The sequence below is a fragment of the Piliocolobus tephrosceles genome, chromosome 1 (assembly GCF_002776525.5).
Source record: "Piliocolobus tephrosceles isolate RC106 chromosome 1, ASM277652v3, whole genome shotgun sequence".
Classification (NCBI taxonomy): domain Eukaryota; kingdom Metazoa; phylum Chordata; class Mammalia; order Primates; family Cercopithecidae; genus Piliocolobus; species Piliocolobus tephrosceles.
In genome coordinates, this window is record NC_045434.1 from 221,021,459 (window position 1) to 221,030,898 (window position 9,440).

Consider the following 9,440-nt stretch of genomic DNA (forward strand, 5'->3'; position numbering starts at 1 on the left):
GCAGAGCACCCAGGAGGCGCGGGAAGCAGGAGGGCGAGGGGGCCCAGGAAGGCAATGGGGGCGAGGCGGGACGAGGAGGGGCGAGTGAGGACGAGGGGGCCGAGGTAGGCGAGCGCCGGGCTGTCCGCAGCCAGTGTCGCCCCTCCTGAAAGCCCTGGGCAGGTGAAATGAGGACCAGCGCTGACAAAGGATAGGATGCAGAAGACTCCTCAGGAGTGACTTTGGAGCTGAGATCACCCTCGGGAAGCTCGGATTCTCATCCGCGTCCACAGACCCGGTGGCCGCAGACTGGGCGTCCGGGGAAAAGGCAAGCGGCTGTGAGCATCACAGTGAGAAAACCAGGCTCCTGCGACCCCCAGGCCTTAAGCCCCGACCCCAGGGCATTTGGGAGCAGGTCTGCGTCAAGGACCAGCACACTCTGGAAGGGAGCTCTGCCTTTCTGGGGTCCTCCAGCTGAAGAAGGATGTGATTTGCACGAAACCCACCCTGTAGACCTCAAATCAGAGGGAAGCCCCAGGAACTTGGGGGGGGGACTTTGATGTGGCTCCCGCGCACCCACCGGGCACCGTGTGAATTGCCAGGCGCACGACGAGCTTGAGTGGACGCTGGGTTCGCTGAGCCCCCCAGAGGCTCCTCGCCATGGGTCACCTGTGCCGCCTTGGACTACCCAGAGAAACCCTTCCTCCCGCCAGGTGAGCCGCAGGCCAGGCTCCAGGCCTGAGTGTGCCCGCGGCGGGGATTTCTCTGTGAACAGCCCATCATACCATAATATCAATGTTATCTTAGCCGCATGTTCTGAAGAAACACGAATTTCAGGCACAAGCGTGAATTTTGCGTGTTTTAAATTGTAAATGGGACTCCAAGGAAGTTGAAACTTGAAGCAGCCTGAAAGCAAACTTAATTGCGCCATCCCCCACCATCCTCCAGGGTAAACTGAGGAGCATAGTTAATTGGTTTTGTCAGATGGGCTGTTCTGGATGTAACCACCTAATTCCTGGAACCCATTGAGAGTCAGCTTCCTTTATGGGCATCTGACAAGATGTGCTCAAACACCTTGAGGATCTTTATGGAAACAATTTTTTTTTTTTTTTTTTTTATTAAGATGTCATTCAGGGCTCTGAACAGTCAAAGACATTGAATTGAGCTGTTAGGTGGATGAGTTTGATGTAGTTATACAGTGTGCAATTGGTACTTGTAAATAGCGTGAGTAATGATATTGCAAAAATAAAGAAAACCGTCTTTTAAAAAGAAAAGCAGCTGGGCACAATGGCTCACACCTGTAATCCCAGCACTTTGGGAGGCCAAGGTGGGCGGATCACGGGGTCAGGAGTTCGAGACCAGCCTGGCCACTATGGTGAAACCCTGTCTCTGCTAAAAATACAAAAATTAGTCGGGCATGGCGGCCTGCGCCCAGGCAGGCTGTTCTGGGAGAGGAAGCTTGGCTGTCTAATGCAGTGTGGCCATTTGGCTATGACATCACACTGCACAGTTTAATGACTGAAATCAGACCTCTTCTTGTTATTGGAGATGACTGGAGGATTTTTCTTTTTCCCCTGAACGTAAGTAGGTGAGCCATGAAGATCCCAGATTTCATTCAGGGACTCAGAACCAGCGGCAAGGAGCAGGCTGCGTGGAGAAAACAGAGGTGTCTCTGAAGTACCCCACGAGTCCAGCTTGTTCAAAGTAAAAGTGGCAATGGCTTTGGGATCACAAAAACAGCCCTTTAACATCAAAGTCAATTAGTAGAAACCCATAAATATCATGTGGCAAAAAAAGATTTGAAATTTACTTAAATATTCAGTTTATTTTCTCAGATGGGACTTTTTTTTTTTTTTTTTTTTTTTTTTTTTGCGAGACAGAGTCTCACTCTGTTGCCCCAGCTGGAGTGCAGTGGAGCCATCTCAGCTCACTGCAACCTCTGCCTCCCGGTTCAAGCAATTTTCCTGTTTCAGCCTCTTGAGTAGCTGGGACTACAGGCGGGAGACACCACGCCCAGCTATTTTTTGTGTTTTTAGTAGAAATGGGGTTTCACCATGTTGGCCAGGCTAGTCTCAAACTCCTGACCTCAAGTGAAGTGAGGCCTGCCTCGGCCTCCCGAAGTGCTGGGATCACAGGCGGGAGCCACTGCACCCCACTGGGACTCAATTTTTAACACATACTTTTAACACTAACTTTTGTGCTAGAAAATTAAATTATTAATTCTGTAAAAAACCTAACTGTGTGTACTTTAATAAGTAAAACTAAGTTGATTATAATGTGACAAAAAATGTAAGCAATAATAATAGAAAAATTATCCAATAGGAACCGTGCAAAGAATTTTATATTATGACTCATGTCCCCTTTCCCTGCAATGTTATTAACTTCTATCCTCATTTTCCACATCAAGGAAATTAAGTTTGGAGACACTGAGTGACTTACTTAAGTCACAGATCTGGTAGGTGGAGAGAGTTTCTCTCACTCTAGGGACCACAATCTACAGAATAAAAAAATTCTACAAAATATTTGTTACCATTGAAGTAGGTAGGCAAACTGTTACTAGCATAAATTATGGCAAGAATAAGAAGAAAGGGTGGTGGGCTGGTCTTACTTCTGCAGTTTAATGGGGATCCCTGCACTGAGATGTCTGGCTAAGTGGTCATTGTAACAAATGGCAGAGATCATGAAAACATCAGGGAGCAGGTGGTGGCCGTTCCAGTTTCTGATCTCAGGAAGAGGGAAGAGCTGCAGATGTCTTTACTGTGAATGAGGGAGAGAAACGCTAAAGCGCAGAAATGCTCAGAACCAAAGAGCTGTATCACTCACGCTTCTGGAAAAGACATTAGCATCTTCTCATTGCTCATCTACTGTGCCTGGCACAGCCTTATTTTCTAGCTTTCTGAATGTGAGTTCCATCCATATCCTTTGCATAACTGTGGTACTGGGCTGTGGAGAGCTTGGGATGCGTGTCCATGAGGAAATGGGCTGTTCTGGTTATTATAAAATGGCCAAGGGAGGGCGCCATGGCACACCTCTGAGTAACCCAGGACACTCCTGTTTGGGGAATGCAAACCATCCATATGGCAGGAGCAAATTATAAAGATTGATCCTGTTACAAGAATGGTTTCAAATCTGACCAACCTCATGGCATACATTGGGGAAGCAATTGTGAAACCCCTTGATTCTCTGAATCTGGACATGCTGTACTGTGCCAATGGTTTGTGTGTGACAGAAAATGCAGCTGTGTCTACTGGGAAAGACTGGGGAAATTTCTTCCTGTGGAGTTGTTTATAAAGCAAAAGTGCATGAAACTGTCAGTAATATTGTAGTCTATAAAGGGAAATTACTCTTAGAGGCTAATATTGCACGATGACTACATTTTTTTTTTTTTTTTTTTTTTTTTTTTGCCTATTTGGAAAAGATCTTTATCTCTTGGAGTATTAAGAAGTCAACATATAATTGCCACCCTATACACTGTGTTCTGGAGTGCCTAATTTATTGAAGCGTGAAACCTGTTTTAAATAAAAATCTGTTTCAAAACCAAGGCCAGACATGGTGGCTCATGCCTATAATCTCACACTCTGGGAGGCTGAGGTGGAAGGATCACTTGAGGCCAGGAGTTCAAGACCAACCTGGGCAACACAATCTCCACCAAAAAAAAATTTAGCAATTAGCCAAACCTGGTGGCACATACCTGTTGGTCCCAGCTACTTGGGAGACTGAGGCAGGAGGATCGTTTGAGCCCAAGAGGTCAAGGCTACAATGAGCTGTGACGCACCACTGCACTCCAGCCTGGGTGTGAGGCCCTGTCTCCAAAAAAAAGAAGTCTGGAAACATTGACAGTATTTTTGTAATAGATTGAACCCACTTGTTTAGTTCTTCTGGGGTAAAGGCATAAGTTTACACCCTGGAAGTTGGACACATAAATTATCTGCAGCAATATAGGGTGGACGCAGGTGCAGCGGATGATGGGAACGTTGCTTTAATGCACACTGTACATTGCAGTTTTGCACAACCTAATGAGGGACAGCACATTAAACATGTCATAACAATAAACTGTTATGGACAGTTGTCTGTTTTCAGACATTGTGGCTACCCCAAACAACTTTAAGTCAAAAGATATGATCGTTTAGTTTAACCGTTTTAAAAGTCAGTTTAAAAAGGGTACACTACTCTGTAATGCATTTTCTGTATGGAAATCTTTCCTAGTTGGTCCATTGTTCGATGATTAAACATCTGTTGCACTGTAAAAAGAATACAAGCCAATAGTGTACTAGAGGATACTCACTATTTCATCATTTTATGATTCAATGACATTAAAGGGAGTAAAGTAGAAAATATAATAGGTATAAGTGTGTAATTATAAGGAATAGGAGGGAAGTTCTTCTTGGAACAAATTGGCTTCAAGGGCCCTCGTGTTGACTTTGCTCCTTTTGAAGAAAGGAGTGTGATGCTTTCACCCTGAGGGATAATCTGAGAGACTTCACCAGTGACACATGCTTAACAGATGATATTAAAGCAGACTTTAACAAGCCAACGACAATGTGTTACTTATGAGCAGCAAGAAATATACAGTCTCACCAAAGTGCACCCTTCAGAAAGTGCTGGGCATATAAATACTGAGGCCTTTCATTATTCTAATATACATGTTGACTAAATGGACACTTTCTTCAATTCAGATATTAAGATGCTTTGTCCCAGTACTTTGAATGGGCTGTGTATCTATGTCAAGCGTACATTCAGTGAGAAATTTACTAAGATTCCAAATATCTGAAGTATCACATCCTTTAACCCTTTACTGAATATAAAATGAAGCCTGACCTCCAAGAGTCTTGGAAAATGTGCAATTTCTTAGGATTATTTAAAAAATGAATCCTTTGGCCGGCATGGTGGCTCACGCCTGTAATCCCAGCACTTTGGGAGGCCGAGGCAGGCGGATCACAAGGTCAGTAATCCCAGGTACTTGGGAGACTGAGGCAGGAGAATGGCTTGAACCCGGGAGGCAGAGTTTGCAGTGAGCCGAGATCGTACCACTGCACTCCAGTTTGGGTGACAGAGTGAGACTCTGTCTCCAAAAAAAAAAAAAGAATCCTTCTAGGTAGTTCATCAGCTTAAGCCATGTTGGCTGAACATGAAGACTTTGTCAAGTCTTGGAAACATGGATAATATCATTTGAAGGTATTACATTTTAAGGAACAAAATAATATTAAAATTAGGATTATTTTGCCATAGGATAAAATAGAAATACTGCCATACATTTGACTCATTTATATGACTGAAAATCATATATTTTCAGATTGTTGCTTCATTTTAAAAATCAGACCTCACAAATCTGACACAAGTTATGTGCAAAATAATGTGCCAGTTACACAGCTCCTGGAGGCCAGTGTGAGCCCACATGCCTCTGGTGGTTTATTTCTAGAGTCCATTTGCCATGGGTCTTTATCATGTTTCCAAAATAAGGAAGTCACCCATCTCCAGTTCAGGCCTTGTTGCCAATGAAATGTTAAAATACGACATTGATAGCATTTGACTAGACAATAACTAAAATTGGACAAAGGAGATATTTGACTCTCATTGGAGGTTGGCAGCATTTTATTCAGGTTTAAAATTTATGATTCAGCTGGGTGCGGTGGCTCAGGCCTATAATCCCGGCACTTTTGAGAGGCTGAGGCCTCCTTAAGGTCAGGAGTTCAAGACAAGCCTGGCCAACATGGTGAAACCCTCTCTCAACTAAAATTATAAAAATTAGCTGGGTGTGGTGGCACGTGTCTGTAATCACAGCTACTTGGGAAGCTGAGGCAGGAGAATGACTTGAATCTGGGAGGCGGAAGTGAGCCAAGATGGTGCCACTGCGCTCCAGCCTGAGCAACAGAGTGAGATTCCATTAAAAAAAAAAAATTATGATTCTCTAAACTGTGGGTCAGGGAACTGTAGAGAACAGAAGTTTGCAGGTCTACACATGGAATCTGCAGTTCTGTTAGGAGAGAATGGCAGTGCAAAAGAGCAACAATTTCTGAGCATCTTCCTTGCAACGTTGACAGTGACCCAAAGTTTCTGGGTTGTCCGGTAGGGGGCACAGCTGATGTCATCCCTCCTGTGCTGGCAGTTTTCTAAGTGAGTTCAGATCCTCTAGGAAGAATAGACATGAGGTCTCTGTGGGAGATCTTTGCAGTGGGAGGTCTCTGTGCAGCACTGTGGAAAAGGTCTCTGTGGGGGCCAAGCCTCCCAAGGAGATTTACGGGCTCCATCTCCGCCTCTCCCAATCCATTAGAACACGCGTTTCCAGCATCTGTGGGGTGCCCGGATGAGGGGATGTGCCTCCAAGTTGTCCTCAAGAGATTCCTAATTGTTCGTGGATGTTGAATGTGCTGTGTCCATGGATTTTGGTGTCTTGTGCGTCCAGCAGCATTGGCACGTCCAAGCTGAGGAAAGTGGGACCCCTGCCTCCAGCTGCCTGCATGTGGGGTCTCCCTAGAAGGAAGCATTTAGTGGGTGGGTGGGAAGATTAGGGTGCTCGAATGGGTACTGTGTGGAGGTGCAGAGGCACCAGGCTCTAGCAACCTCCTGCCTCCCGGAGAGGCCCAGGTTAGGATCACTGCAGCGACCAATGCCTTGGATCACTCGAGGGCTAGAAGGTACCCACCAACTATGTGGACAGGAGCACTCAGGGGCGTTGCACATTGGGCATATTGTCACATCAGTTTTGGAATCAGCCTGCATGGAGTCAGTCCAGGACACCCAGCCAGGATTCCGTCGTCGGGGAGGGGAACGCCCACGTGGCTTGTATGAAGGACACTCCAGGGGACGCAAGGCCTGTGGTCGCTGGGAGGAGCTGAGGGATGACAGAGACCCCAAGGATTCTACGGAGGTGGTCGGGTTTGGTGACAGGGTGCTGGCAGATGGCCGGTGTGAAGGCTGCTTCAGGGGACGCAAAGGCTCTGGTGGCTTGGAGGAGCTCAGGGATGACAGAGACTCAAAGGATCCTACGGAGGTCTTCGGGACTGATGGCATGGAGGCCAGAGGACCCGGGGGAGCCCTTGGGGACACATGGAAGCTGGTGGGAGAAGCCTTCCCACTCCCCCCACGTGGACGGTGGTTCCTAGCAGGTGCTTGTTTGTACACTGGCCCCAGGTGGTCTTGGCATGGAAGGTGATGGGATCTGCCCTCTCTAGGGAGCTCCTTCAGGCACCTGCAGGAGACAGGAGCACAAACTGCAGCTGGGAGCACTGGACACCTGTGGTCCAGGCCCCTCCAGGGCCCCCCATGCTGATTTCACAAAGCTCTGCCTACGCCTGCCCCAGGGCTTTAGTGACATCATGGCTGTGATCTCCCCTCCCAGATCAGCCCCAGGCCCTGGGGCGGCATCCTAGGCCCTGGTAGGAAGAAGGACATGGGAGAGAAGGGGAAAGAGACTCACTTTTTCAGCAGGAAAGCGTAGACCTCAAGGTTCTCCACTTCTTTCAAGAGAATTCTGTAATCTGGAAAGCAGGAGATGGGTTATGGTGGTGAGGGAGGGAACTGGAATTTATAGGAGGCTGAGTCCATGTACCCTTAGGAGAGACCCCAGGATTGGGGATTAGACTCTGGAGCCCCAGCATCCCTGTCCAAGGCCACATGGCCCCAGGAGTGATAGCCAGGTGCCCGGGAGGCAGCACTTTGTCATTTACAAAGTACTTCCTGAGTCTCAAAGAGGACTCAGCCGTGTTAAACAGCTGCCCACATGGACCTGGAGCCCCTCCTGCAGGTCCACGCAGTCACTGGTCCCCTCCCCCACATAGTCCCCTCCTGGACAACACCCACTCCCTGGACCCTATGACTTCATCCTAGCAGGGAATCAGAGATGGATCCTGGGTTCCAATTGCCCTAGCAGGAGCTTCCCCATCAGGCCTCTGCAAATGACTTCCTAGGAGACGTGGTGCTTGTTCCTAGGAACAGGTGAAGCTGTGATCTCTGGGGCTTCGGGGACCCTCAGAGCCTTACCTTTCGAAGTGATACACCTATTTCTGATCCTTATCCATTCCCCCACTTCAGCTTGGTCCTGAGAGACAAGAAAGAGTGAGGGCACAGGCCAGGTCTCAGTCTCCTGTCTCCACAGCTGCAGACCCACAGTGCTCATGAATGACACACTTTCTCCACTCAGCTCACGGAGCTCTGCGTGCTTCTCTTTCCTTTCACTCATTTCTAAAGTGCATAATAACCTTTTCTGGTTTCCTTCTTTGAAAAGCATGGAGGGGTTTTCTATGCGAGGCCTGCCCTGGGCATCCTTAGTCCCTGTTTCGCTGCTTATAAAACACACACACTTGGGTCTGCAGGTGTCTCCGAGCTGGCAGGGAGGATTCTGCTTCCGAGGAGGCCAGAGGCGACTCCAGTCTCAGGTGGGGGCTCTCAGGGGCTCAGCACAGCCCCAGAGCACCGCACACAGAGGCTGGGACCCGAGGCACCTGCCTGGGAAGGCGGCTAATGAGCCCGGGCTCAGGGCTTGTCCTCCCACAACAACCTCACCCCTCTCATGACCGGGTCCTCGCCGCTGAGTCCCGGGGTTTGTTTTTGCTGTGATGCCTCCCGTGCACCCCCACAGATGGTCTGGGAGCTGGGGATGGAAATCCTATGCCCACTCCAACCCCTGCCTGCCCTGCCGTCCCTAGAGGGATGATGAGATATCCTATCACAGGAGCGCCTCTGGTTGATTTGGAAAAGTGGAAAAGAGAGCAGGAAAAACAGAATCATTCTCTGCTGGGTGTGGGCTGAGGGCTCCTTACATTCTTGCTGTTCTCCTCTCTGGGAGGCCCTGAGGATGGCTCCCTGGGGGTAAAGTAGGGGCGTAAGATGATCAGGAACATCAGGCTAAAGGCAGTGAAGAGGCTGAAATGGATGATCTCCGGAATGGGGCTCCAGCACAGCTGTGTGTCAAGAACACTGTTCAGAAGAAAGAGAATATCCATGTCAACTGCACTGCTGCCCTCAGTCTACTGAGCCCTGGGCGTCCCCTCGGGAATATTTATTGGGGCCCAGGCCCACATCACAGAGCTGGGGCCTCCCCCTCACAAAGGGCTCCTAAGGGTGGGGTGGGCAGTGGGAGGAGGAGACTGAGGTCCAGCCCCACCCACCACCACCCACCCCTGCAGTTCCCTTCACCCTCCTGGCCTTCTACATCCCTCCTTCCCACTCCACCTTCTCAACCTATCAGAGACAGACCTGGTCTGTGTTCCATCCTCTCACCCTGGCACACAGATGGTACCTGGTTCCTTGGAGATCTGCTCAGCCTCCCTCAATTTCACAGTTTTTGAGGATCTGGATTTGTCCCTGAAATTCCTGTTATTTCCAGGGATTATTGCTCTAGGGTCTCCTCGACCTGCTCATTGTAACTTCTGCCTCCCAGGTTCAAGCAATTTTCTACCTCAGCCTCCCGAGTAGCTGGAATTATAGGCGCCTACCACCACGCCTGGCTAATTTTTTTTATT

General features: G+C 48.6%; 1 pseudogene; it reads right to left on the reverse strand.

Moving 5' to 3' along the window:
- Positions 1–6,310: 6,310 nt before the first annotated feature.
- LOC116418954 lies at positions 6,311–8,999 on the reverse strand (annotated as a pseudogene).
- Positions 9,000–9,440: the final 441 nt, after the last annotated feature.